Source organism: Heptranchias perlo, chromosome 25, assembly GCF_035084215.1.
Source record: "Heptranchias perlo isolate sHepPer1 chromosome 25, sHepPer1.hap1, whole genome shotgun sequence".
NCBI lineage: Eukaryota > Metazoa > Chordata > Chondrichthyes > Hexanchiformes > Hexanchidae > Heptranchias > Heptranchias perlo.
Window position 1 is genome coordinate 41,969,850 of NC_090349.1, and position 27,507 is coordinate 41,997,356.

At 40.9% G+C, this 27,507-nt stretch overlaps 1 protein-coding gene and 1 long non-coding RNA gene across 4 annotated transcripts in view; both read left to right on the top strand.

Moving 5' to 3' along the window:
- zdhhc8b (zinc finger DHHC-type palmitoyltransferase 8b) overlaps positions 1 to 27,507 on the top strand; it is a 164,557-nt gene that overhangs the window by 39,613 nt on the left and 97,437 nt on the right. The window lies entirely within an intron of this gene.
- Positions 11,336 to 19,051, top strand: LOC137342270 (uncharacterized). Of its 2 annotated transcripts, XR_010967222.1 has the most exons (3): positions 11,336 to 11,474; positions 15,907 to 16,032; positions 16,162 to 19,051. It is a non-coding gene; the product is annotated as an uncharacterized lncRNA (long non-coding RNA). The 2 variants fall into 2 exon arrangements; XR_010967223.1 differs by lacking the exon at positions 15,907 to 16,032.

A 27,507-nucleotide genomic window follows, 5' to 3' on the forward strand; every position in this document is an offset into this window, starting at 1 on the left:
CTGCGTTTAATTCTGCTGTTATACTTTATCTTGCTTAAGCTGTCTATTTTGCACAGAGATGTCTCCAGCTTGAAGATTGGCCTCAATCTCCCTGTCCGCATACATACTGCACATTCTCTTCTCTCTCTTTCTCTCTACTCTCACTGTAGCTCCCCATACTAATCAACCCATGATGCTCTTTACTTAATCTATTATATTACATACTATCCTGCAATGGGCAATGAGTTATGTTGGATTGAATGAGGCAGAGACTGTTTCGTAGTAGTCTCTATTAATGCACAAACAGGAACATCCTCTTGTGATCTCCATTAACAATCAGTAGGACAGGCCCAGTGTGTCTGGATGACCCTACACAAAACTGAAGGGATTCTGTAGATCAACATAGCAGACAACAGAGGCTCACGGTTTTCAAATGGAAAAAATCAAACGCACAGTCGCAGTTTAATGCTACCGATTTTGGCCCTGTGGAATAGCTTACTCATCTAAGAACTATAGGTGTAAGGAATCTTACAACACCAGGTTATAGTCCAACAATTTCATTTTAAAATAAAATTGTTGGACTATAACCTGGTGTTGTAAGATTCCTTACATTTGTCCACCCCAGTCCATCACCGGCATCTCCGCATCATAAGAACTATAGGTATTCAAGACAGCAGTGCATAGATACTAGGTGAATACTACAGCTGTCTGATCTTGCTCCATTAAAAGCCTCTTTATGCAATGCCTTCTTGTGTTTTATATTGCCGTGGTTACAGGTTTGATAGATAAACTTCTTTACCCAGCAAGTGGTTGGAATGTGGAACTTGCAACCACATGGAGTAGTTGAGGTGAATAGCATAGATGCATTTAAGGGGAAGCTGGATAGTATATAGGGAGAAAGGAATAGAGGATTTGCTGATCGGATTAGATGAAGAGGGGCGGGAGGTGCCTCATGTGGAGTATAAATATCGGCACAGACTAATTGGGCCGAATGGCCTGTTTCTGTGCTGTAAGTTCTATGTAATTCTATTTAACATAACCTAAAAGTGATTCTGGAAGTGTAGAAACATTTAACTATTTTTGGTTTGTTTTTTGGCCCTTTTTTTTAACTTGGTTTGATTAATGTAGAAAATGTACACTGCAAAATAATACTAAGTCTACAAGAATTGCTGTAAGTATATTTGATGAGGGGGACTTTGTGTATTTCGCTGCAGAGGTCATAAGTACAACACAACTTAACATTCAATATTTTTTGAAAATTTTTATTTAGAAGTTGGGATATACCCACTGAGTTTTAGAGAACTATAATTGCAGTAAATGTGGTTGTGTGCATATTTGATATGACACTTTTATAAAATGCCTTTGGTTTTAGCAGTGGACGAAGAATATATTCAGGCAGTTTTGTTTTCCCCCTTAGCTCCACAGCTCTTATTCTGCTAGAGGATATAGTCAAGATACTGCTGCTTTTAGTACATGCTTCATGTCTATATTTTGGTTCTAGAAGGTCACAGTTCTTAAACATACAAATCGAGACAATACCTGTCCTGAGCATCACCCTAGTTTGCAGACAATTTATAAAAAAACGTGTCTGTGGGCTTTCAGAGGTTTTGAAAGCTATGGTACGATACTGAGTTTGCGATTTGCAGTTGTAAAAATTTCAGCTGCTATTTATGCTGGTAAGCATCTGTAAAACTGTTCAGTATTTCTCCCATTCCATCGGACTTTGATAGATTAGGTCCTGAAATGTATAGCAGTCATTTCCTCCAATATTATGTGCACATGCAGTTGATGCCCTTTAGTGATTTTCAACATGTTTTTAAGGTTCACGGCAGCCTAGTGGTTATGGTACTGGACTGGCGATTTCAAATCCCACTATGGCAATTTGTGAAATTGAATTCAATAAATCTGGGTAATTTGCGAGCTGGCATCAGAAAAATTACTTGAAAGTTGTTGTAAAAACCCAACTGGTTCACGAATGTGCCTTCAGGAAAGGGGAGTAGCCACCCCTACCCACTCTGGCCCACATGTCGCTTTTAATGCCCTCCATGTCACCCACATCCCAAGAACAAATATTTTAAAAATCCCCAGTCTGTCAGGCAGCTACAGGATGTTACAATTGGTTTTAGTGTTTCTGTTGGAAGCACATGTAAGATAAGTACAGGATTGGGCTCAGATGTGACATCCCGTGGTAAAATAGCCTGGTGATATTTACTGTCGGTGCTCAAGCAAGAATAATGACCACTTGGGCAAAGTATCAAAGGGTGGTTGGCTTCTGTGGAATCTTACTGTTAATTTTAAATCTACACAAATTTTTGAATGCAAGACATGAATGCTACTAAACAGTGTCTGTACTGTGTCTGCCTTGCTTTAATTTAGGTCAGGGTTCAGAAAACTAAAGCAGTGTTGGAAGCTGTGCAAAAGTTTTAGCTCAGCAACTTAGAGCTAGTTTTGTACGTTGCTGGTCCGTTGTAATGTGGCTTTTGATCACAAGAACACTTAAAATCCTGTTTTCTATCATTTTTATTCATCACCTTTTTTAAAATGAAACCCATGCCACCATAAAGCAGAACAGAGCTCCGGAAGCTGACTTTCTGCTTCTTCGTTGGTTTATGTACACGCCAGAAATCTGCATACCACCATCTGGAGGCTAATATGGGTGAGGCAGAATCCTGTTAACAGCTATTACTATATCTATTTCAGAACATCGTAATACTGCGGTATTATACGTTGACTGGCTGTTGTCCAGACTTGGAAGGACGAGTCATAGGAACAGGAGTAGGCTATTCAGCCATTCGAGTCTGTTCCGCCATTCAATTAGATCATGGCTGATCTGTATCCTCATGACTGTCACTTCTCATGACCTATCTGCCTCATCACCCTGACAGCTCAACCCCAATTGATACAGATCAATTATTTAAGCTGCTATGAAGATTTGAGATTTGTGTGCATTTGTGGAATGCAGAATCTTTTGAGTCCCTTGAATGTCTACAGTCAATTCGATTCACTCCACGTGATATCAAGAAACGACTGAGTTTTTAAAAATTCGTTCACGGGATGTGGGCGTCGCTGGCAAGGCCTGCATTTATTGCCCATCCCTAATTGCCCTAGAGAAGGTGGTGGTGAGCCGCCTTCTTGAACCGCTGCAGTCCGTGTGGTGACGGTTCTCCCACAGTGCTGTTAGGAAGGGAGTTCCAGGATTTTGACCCAGCGACAGTGAAGGAACGGCGATATATTTCCAAGTCGGGATGGTGTGTGACTTGGAGGGGAACGTGCAGGTGGTGGTGTTCCCATGTGCCTGCTGCTCTTGTCCTTCTAGATAGTAGAGGTCACGGGTTTGGGAGGTGCTGTCGAAGAAGCCTTGGCGAGTTGCTGCAGTGCATCCTGTGGATGGTACACACTGCAGCCACAGTGCGCCGGTGGTGAAGGGAGTGAATGTTTAGGGTGGTGGATGGGGTGCCAATCAAGCGGGCTGCTTTATCTTGGATGGTGTCGAGCTTCTTGAGTGTTGTTGGAGCTGCACTCATCCAGGCAAGTGGAGAGTATTCCATCACACTCCTGACTTGTGTCTTGCAAATGGTGGAAAGGCTTTGGGGAGTCAGGAGGTGAGTCACTCGCCGCAGAATACCCAGCCTCTGACCTGCTCTCGTAGCCACAGTATTTATATGGCTGGTCCAGTTAAGTTTCTGGTCAATGGTGACCCCCAGGATGTTGATGGTGGGGGATTCGGCGATGGTAATGCCATTGAATGTCAAGGGGGGGTGGTTAGACTCTCTCTTGTTGGAGATGGTCATTGCCTGGCACTTATCTGGCGCGAATGTTACTTGCCACTTATGAGCCCAAGCCTGGATGTTGTCCAGGTCTTGCTGCATGCGGGATCGGACTGCTTCATTATTTGAGGGGTTGCGAATGGAACTGAACACTGTGCAGTCATCAGCGAACATCCCCATTTCTGACCTGATGATTGAGGGAAGGTCATTGATGAAGCAGCTGAAGATGGTTGGGCCTAGGACACTGCCCTGAGGAACTCCTGCAGCAATGTCCTGGGGCTGAGATGATTGGCCTCCAACAACCACTACCATCTTCCTTTGTGCTAGGTATGACTCCAGCCACTGGAGAGTTTTCCCCCTGATTCCCATTGACTTCAATTTTACTAGGGCTCCTTGGTGCCACACTCAGTCAAATGCTGCCTTGATGTCAAGGGCAGTCACTCTCACCTCACCTCTGGAATTCAGCTCTGGATACAGCAAAGGCTATGGGCCCCGACAACATCCCGGCTGTAGTGCTGAAGACTTGTGCTCCAGAACTAGCCGTGCCTCTAGCCAAACTGTTCCAGTACAGCTACAACACTGGCATCTACCCGACAATGTGGAAAATTGCCCAGGTATGTCCTGTCCACAAAAAGCAGGACAAATCCAATCCGGCCAATTACCGCCCCATCAGCCTACTCTCAATCATCAGCAAAGTGATGGAAGGTGTCGTCGACAGTGCTATCAAACGACACTTACTCACCAATAACCTGCTCACCGATGCTCAGTTTGGGTTCCGCCAGGACCACTCTGCTCCAGACCTCATTACAGCCTTGGTCCAAACATAGACAAAAGAGCTGAATTCCAGAGGTGAGGTGAGAGTGACTGCCCTTGACATCAAGACAGCATTTGACCGAGTGTGGCGCCAAGGAGCCCTAGTAAAATTGAAGTCAATGGGAATCAGGGGAAAAACTCCCAGTGGCTGGAGTCATACCTAGCACAAAGGAAGATGGTAGTGGTTGTTGGAAGCCAATCATCTCAGCCCCAGGACATTGCTGCAGGAGTTCCTCAGGGCAGTGTCCTAGGCCCAACCATCTTCAGCTGCTTCATCAATGATCTTCCCTCCATCATAAGGTCAGAAATGAGGATGTTTGCTGATGATTTCAGTGTTCAGTTCCATTCGCAGCCCTCCGATAATGAAGCAGTCCGTGCCTGCATGCAGCAAGACCTGGATAACATCCAGGCTTGGGCTGATAAGTGGCAAGTAACATTCACGCCAGACAAGTGCCAGGCAATGACCATCTTCAACAAGAGAGAGTCTAACCACCTCCCCTTGACATTCAACGGCATTACCATCGCCGAATCCCCCACCATCAACATCCTGGGGGTCACCATTGACCAGAAACTTAACTGGACCAGCCATATAAATACTGTGGCTACGAGAGCAGGTCAGAGGCTGGGTATTCTGCAGTGAGTAACTCACCTCCTGACTCCCCAAAGCCTTTCCACCATCTACAAGGCACAAGTCAGGAGTGTGATGGAACACTCTCCACTTGTCTGGCTGAGTGCAGCTTCAACAACACTCAAGAAGCTCAACACCATCCAGGACAAAGCAGCCCGCTTGATTGGCACCCCAACCACCACCCTAAACGTTCACTCCCTTCACCACCGGCGCACTGTGGCTGCAGTGTGAACCGTCCACAGGATGCACTGCAGCATCTCACCAAGGCTTCTTCGACAGCTCCTCCCAAACCTGCGACCTCTACCACCTAGGACAAGGGCAGCAGGCACATGGGAACAACACCGCCTGCACATTCCCCTCCAAGTCACACACCATCCCGACTTGGAAATATATCGCCGTTCCTTCATCGTCGCTGGGTCAAAATCCTGGAACTCCCTTCCTAACAGCACTGTGGGAGAACCTTCACCACACGGACTGCAGCGGTTCAAGAAGGTAGCTCACCACAATCTTCTCGAGGGCAATTAGGGATGGACAACAAATGCCGGCCTTGCCAGCGACGCTCACATCCCATGAATGAATGAATAAAAAAAAAACTGGAAATTGGGGAGTTTTGCTGTGACCTCCAGGCATGTTATGTTCTGTCAAGTGTTACTGTAATAAGTATGATGCAGCTGTTGATGCTGGTGGAGTTGATTTTGTTTTACCCTGCCAGAGGAGAAGGTCATTTTTTTGTATTCTATTTTAGTTCCTATAAGGCTAATGAGCTCCAGCTCCCTTAAATGAACATGGAGGGAATAACCCTGATGCTTACATCTCAGCTGAAAAGTGGGGGGAAACTGCTTTACCCACATGCTTTTGCTTCAACTATTCACCCACGTGAGGCCCTGTGTAGTTGGCCAACTGCCTGTGGGACTTCTGTTGCTCCTGTTTTAGGGTGTAGTAATTTTTCTTTTTAATTATGCTGTTGTTTTAATCCAACGTCTTCCTGTTGGGATTGGACTCTCAAAGTTTGAATAATCAGTACGAATGTGCTGACTCTTCACTGTATTCAGTTTGCTTTTAGCTATTGGTTAAATCTGTTGTATTTTCACTGCAAACTCTGCATATTTTGTGCATCGAATGTCATTTGTACTATTTCTATTGGGAATTTACAAGAAAACATTAGAATCATTATAAAATGTGGGGATCTTTCCATTTTATTGAGTACTGAATGTTATAAATGTGTTGACAAACTGGAAAGCTGACTGTTCAGGTAAGGTACAAACCTAAAAGTGTTAAGTGTAGCAGGAAATAAATGCTTAAAATGAATCAGACTATTCCATTAGCAGAAAAGTGCTTGCGTAATACTTTTCTGGTTGCAGCTTTCGGTCCTTAGATGGACCAACATTCCTTCTGCAGCTGCTATCTAAAACATTTGGTGCAGTGGGCTCACACACATTCCTTTAAAACCTTGGACCTGAGTTTGAATCCATCACAGCCTCTCCTCCTGCTGGCTGTAGAAGGCAATAAAATGAATCTAGGCAATCTCGATCTAATTCTTAGTTGTTGATGGTCCATAGTATGACTGTCCCAGTGAGCTCAATTTGACTTGGGAAAGGCCCTAATTATGGTGTGTGTGTGGAATTGAAATGCCAGACTGAGCTCTTCAGATGGGTTAGGGAAACGCATCGTCAGGTGTGGTACTCAACCACACAGACCGAGAAGGTCCGAGGTTCAATCCCTGACTTGGGCTGAGTTAACTGATCTTAGCTGTGGGATCTGTGGGGGTGTTTTAGTTTGCTGTATGGTAGGGAGGAGATAATTAGCCAGTGTCTCATTGCCACAAAGAATGGCCACTTGTGGCAGGTACTGGAGGGCAGCTGGTACCCATAGAAACTGTATCCCACCAAGAGTAATTGCCTTCTGGAAATTGGGGAAGGGCAGGAAGTCATAGTGCATTGAGGGCACTCTTCTGGTATTGGGATTAAAGCACATCATAAGGGCAGAATGTTGGGAGCTATACTCTGCACCTGGCTTTGTTTGCCTGACCTAAGAATGGTTGATACTAATGCTGTGTACCCAAAATGTCCTGTCATTCTTTTGAGCATAAAAGTGCATCAGAAAAATAAGATTTGTATTTGTGAAAAATGTAACTATTAGTATATTGAGTGCTGTACTTTTCAAGATCATGAAATCGCACCAACCTAGACATATGTTTAAAAAAATATTTAGTTCAAAGTATGGTGCATTTCTGCCTCATGAAATATTAATATTTTACCGTTGAACTCCTCAGTGTCATCTACAAACTGAACTGATGGAAATAAAAGCTAAGGGCATTAAGAAAAATGTATTTAGGGAGCAAGGGATAAAATAAAGCCATGGTTTCCTATTGTGGTTCAGTTTTCATTACTCTCCCTCAGATTGAGATCAATCATGCATTTCTTGTCATTTCAGTCGTGCATGTCACCTATCGCTGTTGGATACTGTAACATAAGTGCTTCATAAATGTACGAGTTGCGTGACTTTCAGTAAATATCTTTTTTTGGGTTTGCTTTATTTTTTGCTAGTACATTGAGATTGAGAAAAGTAGCTTTATTTCCTCTTAAAACCATCTTGCTTCTGAATTCACTTACCAGTTTTTCGTAGAATGTACAGCACAGAAACAAGCCATTCAGCCCAGCTGGTCCATGCTGGTGTTTATGCTCCACATGAGCCTCCTCCCACCCCTCTTCATCTAACTATCAGCGTAACCTTCCATTCCTTTCTCCCTCATGTGTTTATCTAGCTTTCTCGTAAATGCATGTTTTCTTACTAAATAGGTGTACAAATATATTTTATGAAGCCATTGTATATTTTGATTCAAGTGGGAGGAGAACATGGATACTTTAAGCATAAGCATGTTTGTGCTAGCACTAGGAGCAGCATGGTCTTAAAGTTTGGAGCTATTTATTTATCCTTAGTCTCAGGGATTTGGAGAGTAGCGAGGGGGAAGGAAGGGGAGGATGGTCTGCTTTCTGTTAGAGATGTTGTCTTGCAGCTGAGACACTGAACCAAGGTCCCAATTGCCTGCTAAGGGGCACTATTCAAGGAGGAGCAAGGAGCTCTCTCAGTGCACTGGTCAACAGTCTTCCCTCAACCAACACCACCACAAACTGATTAAGTGATCATCCATTCATTTGCTGTTAGTAGGGACCTTGTGTGCCAGGTTTGCCTACATAACAGTGACCCCATCTCTAAGTAACCCATTGGTTGTGAAGTCCTTTGGGATGTCCTTAGATGTGATGAGATGCTGAAAAAATGCAAGTCCTTTCTCTTACTCATGATCCTGTACGCTGAAGTTACTGTCCTAGCTTGTCTTAGGTTGATCACTGTAGATGGATTGCTTCCTTCTCCTGGGGGATGGTTTGGACTATGGTTGGGAGGTGGGAAAGGGGCTGCACCAATATTTTTTTTATTCGTTCATGGGATGTGGACGTCGCTGGCGAGGCCGGCATTTATTGCCCATCCCTAATTGCCCTTGAGAAGGTGGTGGTGAGCCGCCTTCTTGAACCGCTGCAGTCCGTGTGGTGAACTTCTGATATCTGGCCACAAGCTGGCATTTCTCCAGTTTCAGCTAGTAGCTGAACATTAATCATTCACATTAAGTTGTATTCCACAGGTGCTTCAGCCACACATTTGTGGGCCCTGGGAATGAGACCAAGGCAACCAGTTAATATATGTGGAATGGCAAGAAGTATGGAGGCAGACCCTCAACACCACCACCTGCAGCAAAAATTTAAGGACCAAATTCTCTCTTCTCCACCCTCCACCCCCCCCCCCCACAATCACAAACTCTATAGTTTTCATTCCTCCATATCATGTAATTAGAGGAGGGGCTTCAGTCAGAACAATACCCACCTACACATATTCTGGTCATGTTCCTGTATTCAAATATTCAAATGTTCCAAACGAAGGTCTGGAAGACCACAGGGATCATGACCAGCCTTACAGTTCCAAAGAATTGGAATTCCAGTTCCAGCTGAATTCATGAGCCTGCTCACTGAAGAATGAAGACAAGAGGCTATCAACATCTGTTTATAAGAGCAAAACACCTTCTAACAGGTGAATTTTGTGAGGATGACATTTCATCCTATTTTTACAAGCATTTTATTTTATCCAGAGTTACAATTCAATAAGATTTAGTTTGCAGTATTTTTATTCTGTTGGCATGTTCTCGTATAGTAAAATTTGTTCAGGTAATTATGTATTTTGATGAAAAATGTATCCAACTTTCTAATGCTTTCAGTACAGTTTCAGTTAAGAAACCCGAAATGTAATTTTTATTTCAAGTTTATATTTCTGCTCCCTTCCTGGTAGTACAGTGTAATGCCACTACTATAATATATTTAGAGACTTGCTGTGTGTTTGAAGAGAATTTCCACTAAAATAATTGTCAAAATAAGCTTTGAGATATTTTCTATTAATTTGGTAATGTGAAAGTTTCAAACTAAAGCAAGTGTGTCTCTTCCAGCATTGGCTTTGGAAATGGGTGTGGATTGTTAGTGAATCACCTTTTTTGTTTCTGCCAGATTGGTTTGTTATGAAACTAGGAAGATTTTGTTAAATGACAATTTGATAATTTATAAAGAATTGATTTCTAAAATACACACCATTTAAATAATTATTCAACAGCTAGTTAATGAAAAATCTACCGGCCTTTATTCACTGTGATGAATTGAACAAGCTTATTATTTGGCTTCCTGAATATCACCGACTGCTATTGCCCCCTTTTGTGAATGATTACTTTCAAATCATTAATTTGCTCGCTAGTGTACTTAGCAGAACAGTTTGTAACTGCAGATAATACCAATTGCATTTTCACCCAGTTCCAAATTGTGGTTAGGATATAATAAATGGTGTGAAAGGAATTAATGGCTGCGAATTAATCATTCTGCTGAACTCTGACTTCTAGATTTTATATTACACTCCATACTTTTTAAAATATAAATATACCTTAAAAATTAAAATACAAAATGACTGATTGATTATTTTTGTACTGTGCACAGAGAATTTTTTTTTGTCTTCAGTCCTGTTCCTTACATTTTGTCATAATTGATTTCTTCCTTTAATAATAGTTCTTAACCATGTTCCACTGTGCAACTGAAACTATTCTTTCGGGAATGGGGCCAAGTGGATTCAGAGAGCTGTTCAATCCAGATCAGTCTAGTGACTGGTTCAAGAGCCACAAAAGGCAATGCCATCAAGGAGGGGAATGATGGTCGGGGATATTTATGGTATTGGGGATGAAGGTACATTTAAGGGGAAGCTAGATAAGCACATGCGGGAGAAAGGAATAGAAGGCTATCTTGGTAGGGTTAGGTGAAGTAAGATGGGAGGAGGCTCGTGTGGTGCATAAACGCCAGCATAGGCTAGTTGGGCCGAATGGCCTGTTTCTATGCTGTAGACTTTCTGTATCTCTATGAATGTAAGGAGAAGAGAAACCTCGGAACAAGTATCTGAACAGCTGTAACCCCTTGGTTCCAAAAAAACTGTCACACTTAGTAACTCCTTCAAGTCAAATCCTTGACGTTATCACCAATTGCTGTGTAAACAAAGTTGTTTAAGTGGTGTAGTATGCTAGATGCTCTGTATCATGGCGCGATTGGGTATGTGATCACTGCTCACGATCTCCCATCTGCGGAGTTCTTGAATAAAATTATAAAGATGGTATTCGGTTAATCTTATAACTTAAGTGGTTTTATATTCTAAAGATTGAGAGTACTTTAGACTGAAATATAGTGCTGAGTATTACCAAACGAGAGTGATTTGCACCTTATCAAGAATGTTTGCCTTTTTCAGTACAGATTTAATTTGTGCTACATTTGAAAATATTGCTTTCAACAATAATTGGACTATTAGATTTGATATTGAGCAAGACTTTTCACCCATTCTTAGTGGGTGGAAAATCAACATAAAATGATGCAGTAGATGCACAGGTAGTTCTGATTTGTTCAAAATTATGGCTTTTTTTCCTCTGTGTTAATATTGAAAAGCAGTCAAAAAAAGCTGGCAAAATGGCAATTCTAGAGTCCACACTGATGATGTTCCCTTTGAACTGTAAAAGATGACTGGAGGTTTGCCTGGATGAAATTTAAGATAACATGTAAATGGATTCTATAAATAGGGTCGTTGCCAGGAGACTCTCTCGATCTCAGATTCCAAAGGAAACAGCTGATTCAGTGTTGGAAAAAGTGCAGTTGGCGTTGATCTCTAATACAGCACGTTACTTCTGAAATGAAGCACAAATAATCCTAAAGCTACCTTTCCAGGTAAGCTAAATTGGCAGTTTAAGTAGTTCTGGATTTTTATTATCTCCTACCTCAACTTTATCTCTCTGCTGTGCTCACTTTTCAGTCTCCTGGGAAACAATCTCACATTGCTCCTTCAGAACTATAGCAAAAATGTTTTCTTGAGTACAGCTCTTTGCTCTGTTCAGCCTACCCACTACAACATCACTGCTCGTGCATTTGCATCCCATGTCATACAGTTTTAACTTTTGAGGCAACTGTTCATTGGCTATAATTATTATCATTAATTTGTAATATCCTACTGCTCTCGAGTCATTTTTCTTCTTTTATGTTTATATAGTACATTCAGATCAGACATTAAATTGTGGCCCCAAATGCCCCCTCAGGTGCAGGTAAAAGATCCCAGGGTCCTGGCCAATATTTATCCCTCAAACCAACACCACTAACATACATTATCTGATCATTTATCTCTCATCTGTTTATGGGATCTTGCTGTGCACAAATTGGCTGACATGTTACCCTACATTACAACAGTGACTACACTTCAAAAGTACTTCATGAGGTCATGAAAGACACTACAAAAATCAAGTTCTTTTTCTCCATTCTTCCTTCTTTCTTCCTTCCCCCTTCCCTTCTTTCTTCCTTCCTCCCCTCCCTCCTACCATATAGTCAAAATATTTAATTGGCTTACAAGAACAAAGCCAGCAATACTAATGACTCCATGAGGATTATAATCATAAACTTTTGGCATATAATTGATTATCCCAATGAGTTCATCTTTACTTAGGAAACCACACCTATAGTACGATTCGCTGAACACAGCAATCATAACCTTTCGGGCTTCCAACATTAACTCCTCCAGTGTAGTAAGGCCTGAAGAAACTGCTGCTTCAATGTGAAAACCTGGGGTAGCAAGAAAAAGGCCTGCAGCTTGCACCTAATAAGCAAATTTAACTTAGGAAAGGATCATCAAAAGGATTTATTTCCCCTAGCCCCTCAATTATGGGCAAGAAAAAAGTTTGATGCCAGGAAAAGGTGATTATGACCTAGGAGGAAACAGAAGCAGCTATCGTTAAGGCAATATAAAAATGAGAAAAGTTTACTTAAAAACAAAAGAATGGCCACTCTATCTTAGCCGTTATGTTTAGTTCCTCCAGAAGTGACCACAAAATATTGAATAATCCTAGTTCAAGGATAAATTTAAAATAAGTCATGCTAATGTTGCATAGGCTGCACCATGAGTACTAATTGCTGCATTATAAGCGGGGGAAGGGGTTATCCAGGCTCTTGCACTGAAGAGTGGAGCAATAAAGCTGATCCGTGATGCTGGAGCTTCAGCCTTCAAAATAGATGTGGAGATGCCGGTGATGGACTGGGGTTGACAATTGTAAACAATTTTACAACACCAAGTTATAGTCCAGCAATTTTATTTTAAATTCACGAAGGAGGTAGCCTCCGAAAGCTTGTGAATTTAAAATAAAATTGCTGGACTATAACTTGGTGTTGTAAAATTGTTTACAATTCAAAATAGATATCATAGAAGACATCTTTTAGAGGCATACCAGATTCTTAATGGGTTAGGAAAAGTAAAGCTGAACAATACCTTCAGATACACCAAGGTAAGAGAACACAGCAGAGACTCAGGATTCTGAAGGGCAAACTTATGACCAATGCCAGAAAGTATTTCTTTACACACGGGTGATCAACAGCTGGAATGAATTACTAAGAAGATTGGTTGTGATGAGGACACTGGATTCATTTTAAGAGACTGCTCGATGCTGTAAATGGCACTGTAGGGTTGCAATTCTGCAGAGACAAAATCAAATGGGCCAAAAAAGTCATCTTCATTGGTGCTACTGGTTTGAGGAAATCTGATAAAATTAATTCTTAAAATATTTTTATGCAGGTTTTTGGGTCAATTTTTTTTGACTCTTGGGGTGCTTGTTGCTTTTTTAATGTTAAATATAAATTAGAATTTGTCCACTTCTGTGTTTAGCTTTAGGAGTGTGCCATTTCTTCTATTCTCTGCATCCCTTTTCCCGTTGGAACTTACTTGATGACTGTCTCAAATTGGTGGAACTATGATCCATTCTGTGAAAATCCCAGATTGACAGTGTCCAGTCTATATACTTCATCAGCAGTATAGAGATGGTGTGTTTTATGGCAAATGGATTGCAGAAATTTATAAACTTTGGAAGGCTGGTAAATTTTTGGACACTAACTTGCCTTTCCATGAGAGGGTCACAAATCATATGTCGGCTCTTCAAGCTGGGCAGATTGTAAATATTCTACTCGTAAACAAATCCAACCTGCTTTGTGGTAGTCCTACATTCTCCTTCTGCACTAATCCCACTCGTCCTCTGTACTCCTACTGCTATTAGTTTCATTTCTTTTGTCTTTCAGAAGTTTTTGTGCTTTGTGAGGAGGAAAGTAAATTGTTTCTGGAATGATTACTGCAGTCTAACAATCTTAAAATTACAGCAAAATCAATGGCTTTCTTAAAATGGGAACAAGTTGATATTGCTTCGATGTTAAATATATTAAAGATCATACTTAAACTTCTGCCTAATATCTCTACATTTCCAATTAGTTCTGCAAAAACAACTGAGTCACCATTCAGCCCATTACTATCCTCCACCGGGTCCCCATTCACCAACAGGTTGATTTTGAAATCTTCATCCTCACTTTTAAACCCCTCCATGCCCCACATCCCTACTTCAACTTCCACCAACCTTTTGTCCCAGTTTACTCTTTATGCTCTTCTGATGTTGGCTGACTGAGCATTCTCCCCTCCCCCCAATCCACTATGCCATAGTGCTGAGCCTTTGAACATCACACCGTGTACTCTAGAATTTTCTATCATAATCCCTTGCACCTTGCCATATTTCCCCCTCCTCACACACTACCTCTTTGGCCACCAACCTTAATCCTTCTCCTATTTCCTGATCCATATCCTCCTGTCACCAGCTAAGATTTTGCTAAATGTTAATAATGATAATGATAATTGTACCTAAATGATGTGTTGTATACTTCATTTTGAGTGTTACTGTGCATTAGATTTCAACTCTAAGTTGGTCCCAGAAGAGAAAGGAAAATATTTGGATCATTACCACTAAGGTTACACCCCGTGCTTGCCTCTAGCTGTTAATTTAAGATACTATGCTGTATTTATTACACATAGTGTAGTTTAGTGTCTGTGCCTCCTGTCGATGTAAGATGCCCAATTCTATTTTTGTTGGGGATGTCCTTGAGTCAAAACCTTTTGGATTAATGTAATTTTGTCACTCTCTTCAGATACTAGGCATTGTGATCCCAGCAATTCCTAGCCAGTAATCTTGGAAGACTTCCCAATGTAACTGCAAGAATTGAGTAGACCATTAGATCTATTCCTATTAGGACCAAAAGATCAATACTCCAGTTTAGGAAGTGTCAGGACCCCTCAATCCTTCTATCTTTCTCCACTTCTTCCCTTCAAAAAAAGTGGTGGCCCAAGTATATGATCACTGCATTTTCTTGAAAATTTGACTCTGCTAATCAACAAAGCACTTTTTAAAAAAAAATGAAAGCTTACAGTGTTCAAGGAGCTAGAACCATTTTTAAACATTCCCTAAATAAAAATAATTTATTTCTAAAAGCATGACCTGTAACTTCAGATGTACTTATTAAAAAAAATCTTAAACCTTTCTCCTTCCCAATTTTCTCCTTCTCTCTCCGCTCCTAAAGGGGTTAAATTCGTGCTGGGATGGAGTTTCATCGGCATCAGCTGACTTCTGGTTCCTCACTCAACAACCCATTATTTGTGTGTGAGCCTTGATTGTGAGTGTTGGCAGGCTATTCAACTGGGGAGGGGTAAATTGCATCACATCCATTCCCAATCCTGCCTCACTTCCTTTTGGAAGAAGCACTTTCAGCAGGGGTCACTGGATATCAAATATAAGCCATGACTGATTTTTTTTTTTAACCACCCCTCCCCTCCCCAACTTGGGACTTGGGTGGGGGGAAATGCTAAGGCCAATTGTACTGCTCCTAATGTCACCTTGGCTGAGATCAGGTAACTCAATATTGGAGATTGAACATCGGACTATCCTGGTCTATGTGGCTCATCTACTTGCTGAATAAACTTGTTGAAGCTTCAAGTGAATTAGTGTCAATAAATGTAATGAATCAAAAGAAAACAGTCTGGGTATTGAATTGATTATTCAGACTGACTTCTCACCGGAATAGGGAACATCCAAAAGAAGACAGCTATAGGTGCCTTGTAACTGGGGCTGACGATAGGGCGGCAGAGATCATAGAAACAATGATTCAAAGCTTTAATTCTGCATTAAATTAAATTGAACAATCTGCATTGGGCTAAACCAAGAGGGTCAAAGAAACGTTGGTGTTTCAGGTAGGTGGCCTCAATCACAAGGCATTTTGAATACAGAGATTCCATGTCACTGTTCTTTAACAGGTTCAACATGGCGATCCTTAAAAGAATCATAGTGAGTCTCCACAGTCAAGAACTTCCAACACTAACATAGTACTGTGGAAAGGAAACTATATCTGCAGGACTTCTGACTAGAGTTGGCTAAAGCAAGTAATTTGTTTTAAATACATTTTTTGGCTTTTGGTGATGAATTGTCCTCTTAATGTAATGTTAAGTTTCTCTTATCATGCAGTGGGTGAGGGGAGGGTTCATTCAGATCATTTCTTTTTCTTCTTTCAGATCAGTCACCACAACGGAAATTTCTGCAGCTGGGATGGATGTATGAATAGCCAGCTAAATTCTGTGCCACTTGGTAATCAGGTGGTCAACATGACAGAAAGGGAGTGAGCTTTCATTGGATCCCTGACCTATTTGGCTGGGATATGGTAAAATGAACCCAGCTAAGTGATAGTGAATGATGCCAGTTCTGGCTCATGAATTCACAATCTTCCGTTGGGAGTCAGACATGCAATAATTTGTACTGAAAGGTTGCTACAGATAAGAGTGAGCCGCACTTGGCTGGAACGGATTATAAAAGTTTAAAAGCATTCACATCTTTCTATTTTTTCTATCAGTGTATCATATAAGTTGGCAAAGCACCTTTGAAAATGTAATCTCATGGAAATTGCTGACTAAAACTCAGTTGTATTTGACTTTTGATCTGGGCACATGCAGAAATGAGCTAAACATCAAGGTAGTTGAAGCTTTCTGGTGTTCATTACCTAACTCTGCATTATGCCCTTGTGGCAGTTGTAATGCAGTGCTGGTGTGTGAAGCAAATTCCCAAATCTGGGATGATTCTGTTTTCAAATATATATATTTTTTTACTTTTTCTCTTTGCAAAGTTGCTCGTCACTATGATCCTTCCAGCCAGGGTGTCAGAACAGTCCACCCCAAGATCTTACATCAGGGCACCTCTTTAAACAGCTGGCAGAAGAAGCCATGATTAGAGGATTCAATGTCCAGTTTCCCCTCAAAGCCCGTCCACCTCACAATTCCATACTATTCTATCTGGTTCTCTGCTGGTCAACCAATCAACCTTCAGCTGAGGAAGAAAAAGAAAGACAGACTTGCATTTACATAACGCCTTTCATGACCTCAAGATGTCCCAAAGCGCTTTACAGCCAATGAAGAAGTACTTTTGAAGTCTAGTCATTGTTGTAATGTGGAAAGTGATTTTGAGTGGCAACTCGAGGAACCAGGAGCTACTATATAAAGAAAAAAAATCCTGGCTTTTTACCTTTCTGAAGTGACAGCAGTATAAGGATATTGTATTATGTCTTTTATGTTTAGCATGTGCAGCATTAGCCTATTTGACATGACGACCAGCCCTGTAACTACCACAACGGCATGTCCTGTGCATGCAAGCACTGGGATGAAGGTAAACCAACCTTATTTGAATGCCTGACCCAAAAGAAAGCTGTCAAATGTAATTTGCCTATGTAATTATGGTGGTTGAGTGCTGATGTTCCACCAGATTTGACATTTGAATATCTCAAACATCTGCCTTTACGATGTGTAATATATGCATCATTATATTGAATATAGTGTGCAAAATGAGGCAGAAATGCATCTGGCCTGAAGCTATAATTACTGTCAATGGCAGAAATAGTTTAATATGGAAGCCTAAGCAGAGGTAGGCAAGGACATGCTTATGTATGATGCATTGGGTTTTAGATTGCTCTGTATTAGAAAGTGTTTTTTTCCTACACTTAGATAATTTTATTTATCTAAACATAGGAAAATAATAGAATTTGTTGCTGTGAAACGTCAACAGAAATGCTGGAAAAATGTTGGCAACGTTCTTTTCTTGAATATTTATGCTCCTTTGTCATGTGAATAACTGTTTCAAACAAACATAATGGGGCAGAAATTGCTCCGAGTGGCGAACCAACAGTTCTCGCCACTCCGTAGATTTATACTAACCCACTAACTTACTTCAGGAACTTCCTCGAATAGGAAGCGGAGAAGAGCCCAACGTCAGTTCAGGCGAAGCTAGGATCCTGAGAGGAGCGAGCTCCCCTCGCCACCAATCAGATTGCAGCATTTTTGACAAGCTGCGATCACTGTCTCTGCAGGCTTCCAACAAAACCAGCAAGTGAAAGGTACAACATTAAAATCGTTGTAAAAACAGTTAAAGACAGCGAAAAAGAGAGGGTAAGAAATGATTGAACTAAAACAAAGCAACAGAAGGGAAAAGTAAAATAAAATTTGAAAACATTTTTTAATTTAAAAGCATTTTTTTTAATGACCAAAAATAAGGAGTAATGAGACTCCACATTTTTAAAAGTTAATTTTTAGTTGTTTGGCAGTCATTAAGATTTACCGTGCTGTTAAAACTTAGTTTAGACCTGGTGCTTTTAAGCGTACCTGATTTGTGCCGATATTAGTTACTTTCCAGCTGGGCAGATGAGAAAGTTGGCGCTTTTTCAATGATTCCACGGACTGCAGCCGACGATATACCTTTAATTCGAAGCTGTCATATCGCCGGCGAACCAGTAGGAATAAGTTCCGGATTTTCATGTTTAACTGCGGATGTGCGAACGCCGGAATTTGCTCCTCTATTTCACCACCGACAATGGAGAACACTTTGAGCTCACTGTTATTTTCCAAGCAATTTCTGCCCCATTATTTAAAAAAAGCAACTGCCAGGAGCTGAAAGGAGAAAATACTATGCTTTTGTTGGAGATCTTGCATCAGGATGGTGGTTCAGCCCAAATGTCGATATAGTATATTGAAAATCTTAAGTCTGCACACGTCCACTGTAAGTGCCTTTATCCATATTTATGATGGAAACTGTCTTTGTAAAACATGTTGTGCTGTAGTTACCCTTCTGCCAGTGGTGATGTGGTGTCTCAATTTTGTATCTCCCAGCTCTCAACCAGCACTCAAACTCCTATGCCCCAACCAATTCTACTTCTCTGCTTCCCAGATTGCTGTAAGTCTTGCTATTTAACTATAAATAATATTAAATCAAAGTATAAGGATTGAGTGTATGACATTGAAATGGGGACTTAGCTGTATCTGCGCACCCTGGTCCAATTATCCCTTGCCCTCTGGCAGTCTTGACTCCCCATGTGCAATGTCACAGGAGATCAACTAGTTGGTAATAAAGTATGAATAACAATAATCTGGAATGTTTGTGATTAGACTGCTTTGTTTTCCCTTTTGACTGGTAATAAAGCTTGTGTCTCAGTGGAGTGCAAAATATGGCTTAGCCATTAAAGAGTCTCTCTACAATATTTTGCCATCTTTTACAATCAGCTTATTCATTTCAATGGAACAATCTATCCCTGTGTTGCTTTAAGGCCATCCACTAGGAGGTACACAAATGTGACCAGACGAATGGTACGCTGCCCACGTGCACTTTCCAGCGAGGTCATTGGACAGTCATCAGGAGCAGGAACCCTGAACGTTTTTATTTTCTTCCCTTCTCCTTCTCCTCCTCCCCTATCCCCGTCCATGTCCAATAAGGGGCACTGAGACCAATTGGAGCTGGTTATCTAACTCAACACAGCTTGAGGATCAAACTTGCAACCTTCTAATCAGTATGATTGGGAACCTTGTCAGGCGATTTAAGATTTTAAGAACCTGAACATTGGGAACATTTCCACTCAGTCTTGAAATCGCCACTTATCACTCTGCTTATCTTAAGATTGAAACAATTTTGATAGCTGTAGCTTAAATAGACTGACATAACATTTGTAATGAAAAATATTGAGATTAATGTGTACAATCTATGCTACAGGAAGACCAGAATGGGAAGTGCAACAGATCCTAAGAACAACAGGAAAATTAACCCAAAGGTCCAGTTAATAGAAAATGAGAAAAGCTGCTCAGTCGTGTTTTTCAAAATCTACTGAAAATGTAGACCAGAGGCTATGTTGGAGGCACTCTGCTACCCTGTGTAAACTAGGTCAGATATGGTTTACAGCTCCGCTTATGGGCATAACTGAAATTTGAGGAGCCAGAGATCCAATGAGAAGAAAAAAATCCTTGGGAAAGAAATAAAATCAGCACGTAAAATGATTGGAAAAGCCTGAACAAAATTATTTTATATTACTGGTCCACACATCAAGGACATGGCGCATACTGTTACCAGAAAACTGACCAAAATCAGAATAGAAGTCTAATCTATTCTCGAGTCAGATGATAGCAATAAATTCGTTGTGCTTTGCTCCTGTGATTTCTGACATTTGACTCTGTTCATTAGGTTACAATCCACATAACCGCCCAGGTATCCATTATTGGATGTCTTCTATCATATGCAAATAGAGGAAATATATAAATCAGTACTCGAAAAAGATAATCACTTTCAGTGTATAGAGGTAGTTAGTACTAAGTAAGATCTGGGAGAACGATTTGTGCCTAGTGTTGAGTGAAGTCTTCTGGCCCTGTAAAATGCGCAATGTTAGGTTTCTTAGAATCTAAGTGAAAACTGTGGATCGTTGGATTTTTTGCATGTGTGAATATTTTACCATCCAACATCCAACAATAAGGGGCAACATTTTCTGCATACAGACTTCAGGTTACAAGTGGCAAAGCACATCCATTTCCAGTATCCTCGTTAGTTATGAATCTAACAGTCCGGAACTCAAACTATGGAAAATGCTACAAGTCAGTCTCATGCAGAGCTGTATCGTAAGTTTTGGCGTATATTTGTATTTTGCTTGTATTTGAATATTAGCTGGATACTTGTTCCAACTGGTACAAATAAGTAGGTCCAGTGATTTGTTATTGTTCAGGTCTGTTCAGAAACTGGAGACAAGGTGGGGTGTGAATAAAGCATGGTAGGAGAGGTACTGCAGAAACTGGTCTGCTTGAATCGAGCTGCTAACAACAATATATCCTGGCACCTACAATGTTTGGCCATGGCATAGAATATATATTGAGCTACTGTGCTTCCTTGCAGGAATCCCACTCTGGATAGACATCTGCAATTGGGCTTTTTTCACATTGTGGGCTGGCAAAGTTTTGACCTACTCTGTCCAATCCCTTCATAATTTATCGAATGCCTTTTGGAAATCCAAATATACTGCATCCAATGGTTCCCCTTTATCCACCCTGCCCGTTACTTCCTCAAAGAACTCTAATAAAATTCAGACACGATTTCCCCTTCATAAAACCATGCTGATTCTCCTTGATTGTATTATGAGTCTCCAAATGTCCTGCTATTACTTCCTTAATAATGGATTCTTACATTTTCGCAATGACAGATGTTAGGCTAACTGGTCTATAGTTACCTGCTTTCTGTCTCACTCCCTTCTTGAATAGGGGTGTTACGTTTGCGGTTTTCCAATCCGCTGGGACCTTTCCAGAATTTAGTGAATTCTGGAAGATTATAACCAATGCATCCTCTATCTCTGTAGCCACTTCCTTTAAGACCCTCGGATGCAAGCCATCAGGTCCAGGGGACTTGTCAGCCTTTAGACCCATTAGTTTACCTAGTACTTTTTCTCTAGTGCTACTGATTGTTTTTAGTTCCTCCCTCCCCTTTGCCCCTTGATTTTCCACTAGTATTGGTATATTATTAGTGTCTTCTACTGTGAAGACAGATACAAAATATCTATTCAGTTCCTCTGCCAATTACTTGTTTTCCATTATTATTTCCCCAGTCTCATCCTCTAAGGGACCAATGTTTACTTTAGCTACCCTCTTTCTTTTTATATACTTGTAGAAGCTTTTGCTGTCAGTTTTTATATTTCTTTCTAGTTTACTCTCATAATTTATTTTCTCCCTCTTTATTATTCTTTTAGTCATCCTTTGGTTTTTAAAGTTTTCCCAATCTTCGGGCTTACCAGTAATCTTTGCAATGTTGTATGCTTTTTCTTTTAACCTGATACCATCCTTGACTTCCTTAGTTAGCCATGGATGGTTCACCCTTTTTGTGGAGTCTTTCCTCCTCACAGGGATATATTTTTGTTGTGAGTCATGAAATATCTTTTAAAATGTTTGCCACTACTTATCCACCGTCATACCATCTAATCTGTTTACCCAGTCCACTTTAGCCAATTCCGCCCTCATTCCTTTATAATTGCCCTTATTTAAGTTTCATACGGTATTTTCAGACCCGAGATCCTTGCTCTCAAACTGGATGTGAAATTCTATCATGTTATGATCACTGCTTCCCAAGGGATCCTTTACTTTGAGATCATTAATTAATCCTGTTTCGTTACCCATTACCAGATCCAAAATGGCCTGTTCCCTGGTTGGTTCCCCGACGTATTGGTCTACGAAACAGTCCCTAATACACTCTATGAACTCCTCCTCAGGGCTATTTTTGCCAATTTGATTTGTCTAATCTATGTGAAAGTTAAAATCGTCCATGATTATTGCATTACCTTTTTTACAAGTCCCCCTTATTTCCTGATTAATATTTTGCCCTACAGTGTAGCTACTGTTAGGGGGCCAATATACTACTCCCACCAGTGATTTCTTTCCCTTGCTATTTCTTACCTCCACCCAAATTGATTCGACATCTTGATTTTCTGAGCCAAGATCATTTCTCACTATTATACCAATTTCATCCTTTATTAACAGAGCTACCCCACCACCTTTACCTTTTTTTCCTTTCCTCCCGAAATGTTAAATAACCCTGAATATTTAGCTCCCAACCTTGGTCACCTTGCAACCACGTCTCTGTAATGGCCACGAGATCATACCCGTTTGTTTCTATTTGTGCCGTCAATTCATCTATCTTATTACGAATGCTGCGCGCATTCAGATAAAGAACCTTAAATTTTGTCTTTTTACCATTCTTTCCTACCCCGGCCCCATTTGCTAGTGCACTCTTATGTTTGTACGCTCTGTCTCTTCCTGACACACTCTGTTTATCATTACCCCCATCACTTTCCTGTACTACTTCCTTGTCTTTTCTCTTTATCAATCTAAACTTCGCCCCACCTTAGCCCTCCCCCCCTCTATTTAATTAATTAAAAGCCTTCTCTACCGCCCTAGTTATTCGGTTTGCCAGAACACTGGTCCCAGCATGGTTCAGGTGAAGCCCATCCCTACGGAACAGCTCCCTCTTTCCCCGGTACTGGTGCCGGTGCCCCATGAATCGAAACCCACTTCTCTCACACCAATCTTTGAGCCACGCATTCATCTCTCTGATCTGATTTACCCTGTGCCAATTTGCTCGTGGCTCAGGTGGTAATCCAAAGATTATCACCTTTGTGATTCTGCTTTTTAATTTAGTCCCTAGCTGCTCAAACTCCCTCAGCAGAACCTCTTTCTTCGTCCTACCTATGTCATTGGTACCTACGTGGACCATGGCAACTGGATCCTCACACTCCCACTCCAAGTTTCTCTCCAGCCCTGAGGAGATGTCATGATAGGCCGAATGGCCTCCTTCTGTGCCGTAAATTTCTATGATTCTATGGTAAGGGAATTGGGGCAGACAGTGGGGTATGGATAACAATGAAGTTATAGAAGATGTCATTGTCAGTGGGAAGGTGCTGAGGTGGGCTTTTTCCAGGAACAGAGGATAATGGTAGCGGGGGGTTGGGGCAGAGAGGGTGGTATGGATTACAAGGCCCCAACTATCTGTACAGAGAAGAGCAAAGATCTCTCCCAGTATCTCTGCCAACATTCTTGCACCCCCCTCCCCCACAATTAACACCAGCAAAAACAGATTTCATTTATCTCATTGCTGTTTGTGGGACTTGATTTTGCACAAAATAGGTGCTGTATTTGCCTGCAAAACAACAGTGATGGCACTTTATTGTATGTAAAGCACTATGGGGCATCCTGAGAGAAGTGATAAATGCAATTTAAATGCAAGTTCTTTTCTTCAATCAAAGTTTAAATTCTTCCATTACTGCTACCATTTGTGTCCAGCAAAGTTTCCCTCTCTTACAAGAAGTAATGTACGTTGACTACCAATAAAACTCTAAACAAAGGGTAAAATAGGATTAATTGATGGGAAGCAAATGTTGATCTTGTCTGTCCCACGCTACCACCAATTGTTACAAATTTAAGTCTACCTTGGGTATTCTCTTGAATTCTGCTCAGTGGTCACTCCCATATGCAGACCGGACGTTCCTTACGATCACAGGCAACTATCCCACTTTTTTGCCTTTCTCTCTTGCAACTCCCTATTTGAATCCCTCCAATCATCTTTATGGCCCTAACCAAAATCATGAACGACATTCTCTGTGATGGTGACCATGGTTCATTATCTCTCCTCGTCTTCTTTGACATCAACAAATACAGTCAATCACACCATTCTCCTCCACTGTCTCACTTCCGTTTTCTAGCTCAGGGGGACTGCGCTTCTTTGGTTCCACTCTTACTTATCCAGTTGTAGTCAAAAGGTCTTCATCATTGGCTTCTCTTCCTATCCCACACCTTTGCCTCAGCAGTCACCCAAGGATCCATACTCAGCCTCGTCCTCTTCCACGTCTACATGCTGCCCCTTGGCGATATCGTTCATAAAAGGTGAGGTCAACTTGCGCGTGTATTCTAATGACATCCAGTTTGACATTTCCACCACCTCTCCATCCATCCACTGCCGATGTTCTGTCATAGTGCTCATCCGACATCCAATCTTGGACGAGCCATAATTTCTTCCAGCTAAACATTGGGTAGATCAAAGCCATCATCTTCAGATGCTGCCACAAACTTCATAACCTTGCCATTGACTTCAACCCCCTGCCTGGCTGGACCGAATTGTTGACAACCAAGGCATTTGTTCGACTCTGAGCTGAGTTGTCAACCCTATATCCTCTTCATCACAAAGACCGCCTGCTTCCACCTCTAATATTGCCCACCTCCACCCCTACCTCAGCTCATCTGCTGAAACCTTCATTCATACCTGTGTCACCTACAGACTCGAATATTTCAGTGCTGTTCTGGCCAGCCTTCCACCCTCCACCCTATGTAACCTTTAGCTCATCTAAAACTCTGTTGACCGTATCTTATCCCACTAATCCATCACTCTTTTTCTTGCTGACCTTTATTGGCTCCCAGTTCCCTAATGCCTCAAATTTAAAGTTCTCATCTTGTGTTTAAATACCTCCTTAGCCGCATCCCTGCCTATCTATTACCTTCTCCGGCTGTACAACCTCTCTTCCTTTGCCCCTACTGCCCTACGTTTCAGTACTCTGTTTCTCTGACTCTGGCCTCTTGTGCATTCCCTCTCCTTTCACCCCCTCTCCTGCCCTCCCCCCGCCCCCCCCCAGCCCACAATTAGTGGCCATGCTCTTGCATTATATCCCTAAACCTCTCCACCTCCACCTCCTCCTTTCAGACCCTCTTTAAGACCAATATCTTTGACCAAGCATATGGTCGCCTCTCCAAATCTTTGCTTTTCTCTTTAGCTCAGCATCCATTTTTCTAATGCCGCTGAAGAATCAGGATGTTTTTTATATTAAAGGCACAATAAAAATGCATTTTTAATAATTATATAGGGAAATAGTGCACATGAGGTCAGTGTGACTTGAATATCTTTGTTTTGCAGCGCAATGTTATAACAATACTGCAAAGTATGTGATATTATCTGCTCGTACATAGTGAACAGGCGTGTCCAAGCGTGCAAATGAAAGCACCTGTCAAATTAGAACCGCATCAATATGCCTGCAGTGGGGAAATAAAAGTCCACATTTGTTCATGAGTCTAGTTGGCAGGTATATGGAAACTATTTGTATTTGTTCTTGTTCCAGCAGTTTTCTTTTGCTCACATGTTTCAAGAAACATGATTTTATTGTTCAGTCAAATGTGTTGTTGTGTTGCCCTTGTTCAGTGTAATTTTAAGGCATTTTTGTTTCTCCCCCCCCCCCCCCCCCCCCCACCAAACTTTGTTTACCACAGGAGGTTGTGTTTTCTTTCACACAAAACAGTAATTAGGTTTAATTCTGGCAGGATGACTTCTACTTTCGTAACATTTCAGTCTACTTTGACTACTTTTTTAATTCACGAGTGAAATTTGACATTTCTGTTTGGCATTTTACATAATAGATACCTGAAACCATACAGCTCAGTAAATGTTATTGGATGTTATTACAGCCCTGTGCAGTAATTCATGGTGTCACTTGTGTTCTCTGACTTTCCTGCTGTTTAATGGTCATGCTACCCAAATATATCCATTTTTAAATTTCTTGAGCTGCATAAATATAAAATATTTGGTCTCTGGGCTACAGCGCACTCAGCAGAAGAACATAAATGGATCTCCAATAAAGGTTTCAGTGGACGTATGAATCCATAAATCTTTGTTAAGCCTGATTCAAAACTTTGTTTACTTGTTCTACTTGCTTTATGCAGTCTAAAGGACTAGGAATAGAAATTGCTTGACAAATTATTTAAATATAGGTATAACTTTATAATACCAGCATGAAAGTCTGTTTGAGGTGAATATTTCTCTCTCCCTCTCAAAAATAATGTGGTTGTGCTCTCTGTTTCAATTAGCGCCATCTTTTGATTGCAGAAATCTACCCACCCTTATTCATTGTACCAAAAGATGGGAATCAAAAGAAAATGGTGTCTTAGCCTGAATTGGGTTTTATCATTGGTTAGTGAGTCAGTCAAGTGTAACATTGTTTTTTGTGACAGTCAGAATGAGTAGTGTCTGCTTTACTAACTCGTGGTGAGGGTGGTGAATGAGTACATTTCACATTTTACAATCCCTAAAAGAACAAAGAAAATGCATTCTTTCTATTTTTTTACCTTTTTCTTCTAAAAAAAAATTTTGCTTTTCTAAAAAAACTTTGCTTTGATTCACGTCAGTGCATTTTCCTTGAGAGTTGGTACTGAAAGTTCTGGATGTATGCTTTTTTTAAACATTTTTTAAAACTGTATTTGCTTCTTTCAGCAATGCTGCATCCGAAAGCCAATAGATAGCACTCTTACGTTTTAGTGTGGGGTGCAGTCCAGACTCTGCAAATGTTCCTCATGCATTCTGATTTAATTTTTAATTAGCATTTGTCTCATCCTTGGCATACCTCATCAAAGGCAGGTCGCACTGAAGTTGCGTGAAAACCGTGATCTGTTTGTAAATAATTAATAATCGGTGTTGCCCTTGTAATGTTTTATTTAGGTCTCTTGTTCTGTATCTAGTAGCTAGCTGCCAACTGGAATTCTTGATTTTCCCACTCATAATATTTTCTATCTGGCAACTGGAACATTCCTTACCTCTTAATCATGCTTTTTCTTCACCCACCCCTCCTCCCCCCCAGTAAAGTTTTAATTTTAAACAGAAAAATGCCTTGGAAATGGTAATATACATCCACTTTTAACATGCAATATTACTGTAGCAAGAATGATATTTCACCACACGAACTAAAGTATTTTGTTTTGCTATTGCATTGTACACAGAAATTGTAACATGGATAAGTGGTTTGTTTTTAAAGTAGGTGGGCATTGACAAAAAAGATTTGTAAATTTTATCTCTTCTCCCTCACCCATCAACTTCTGGACAGTCAAGGAGGCAACGTTCAAAAATTGATAGCACAAAGGTAAGGAGGTATCATGTCGTCAACTTGCTGTGCTGAAATGAAACTCGTTCTTTTTTCGATTTGTCCCACACCCCATTGGTTCCATTGGTTAGGCAGCTTGCATGTAATTCATGCAATATGTGACTCTGTGAAAAAC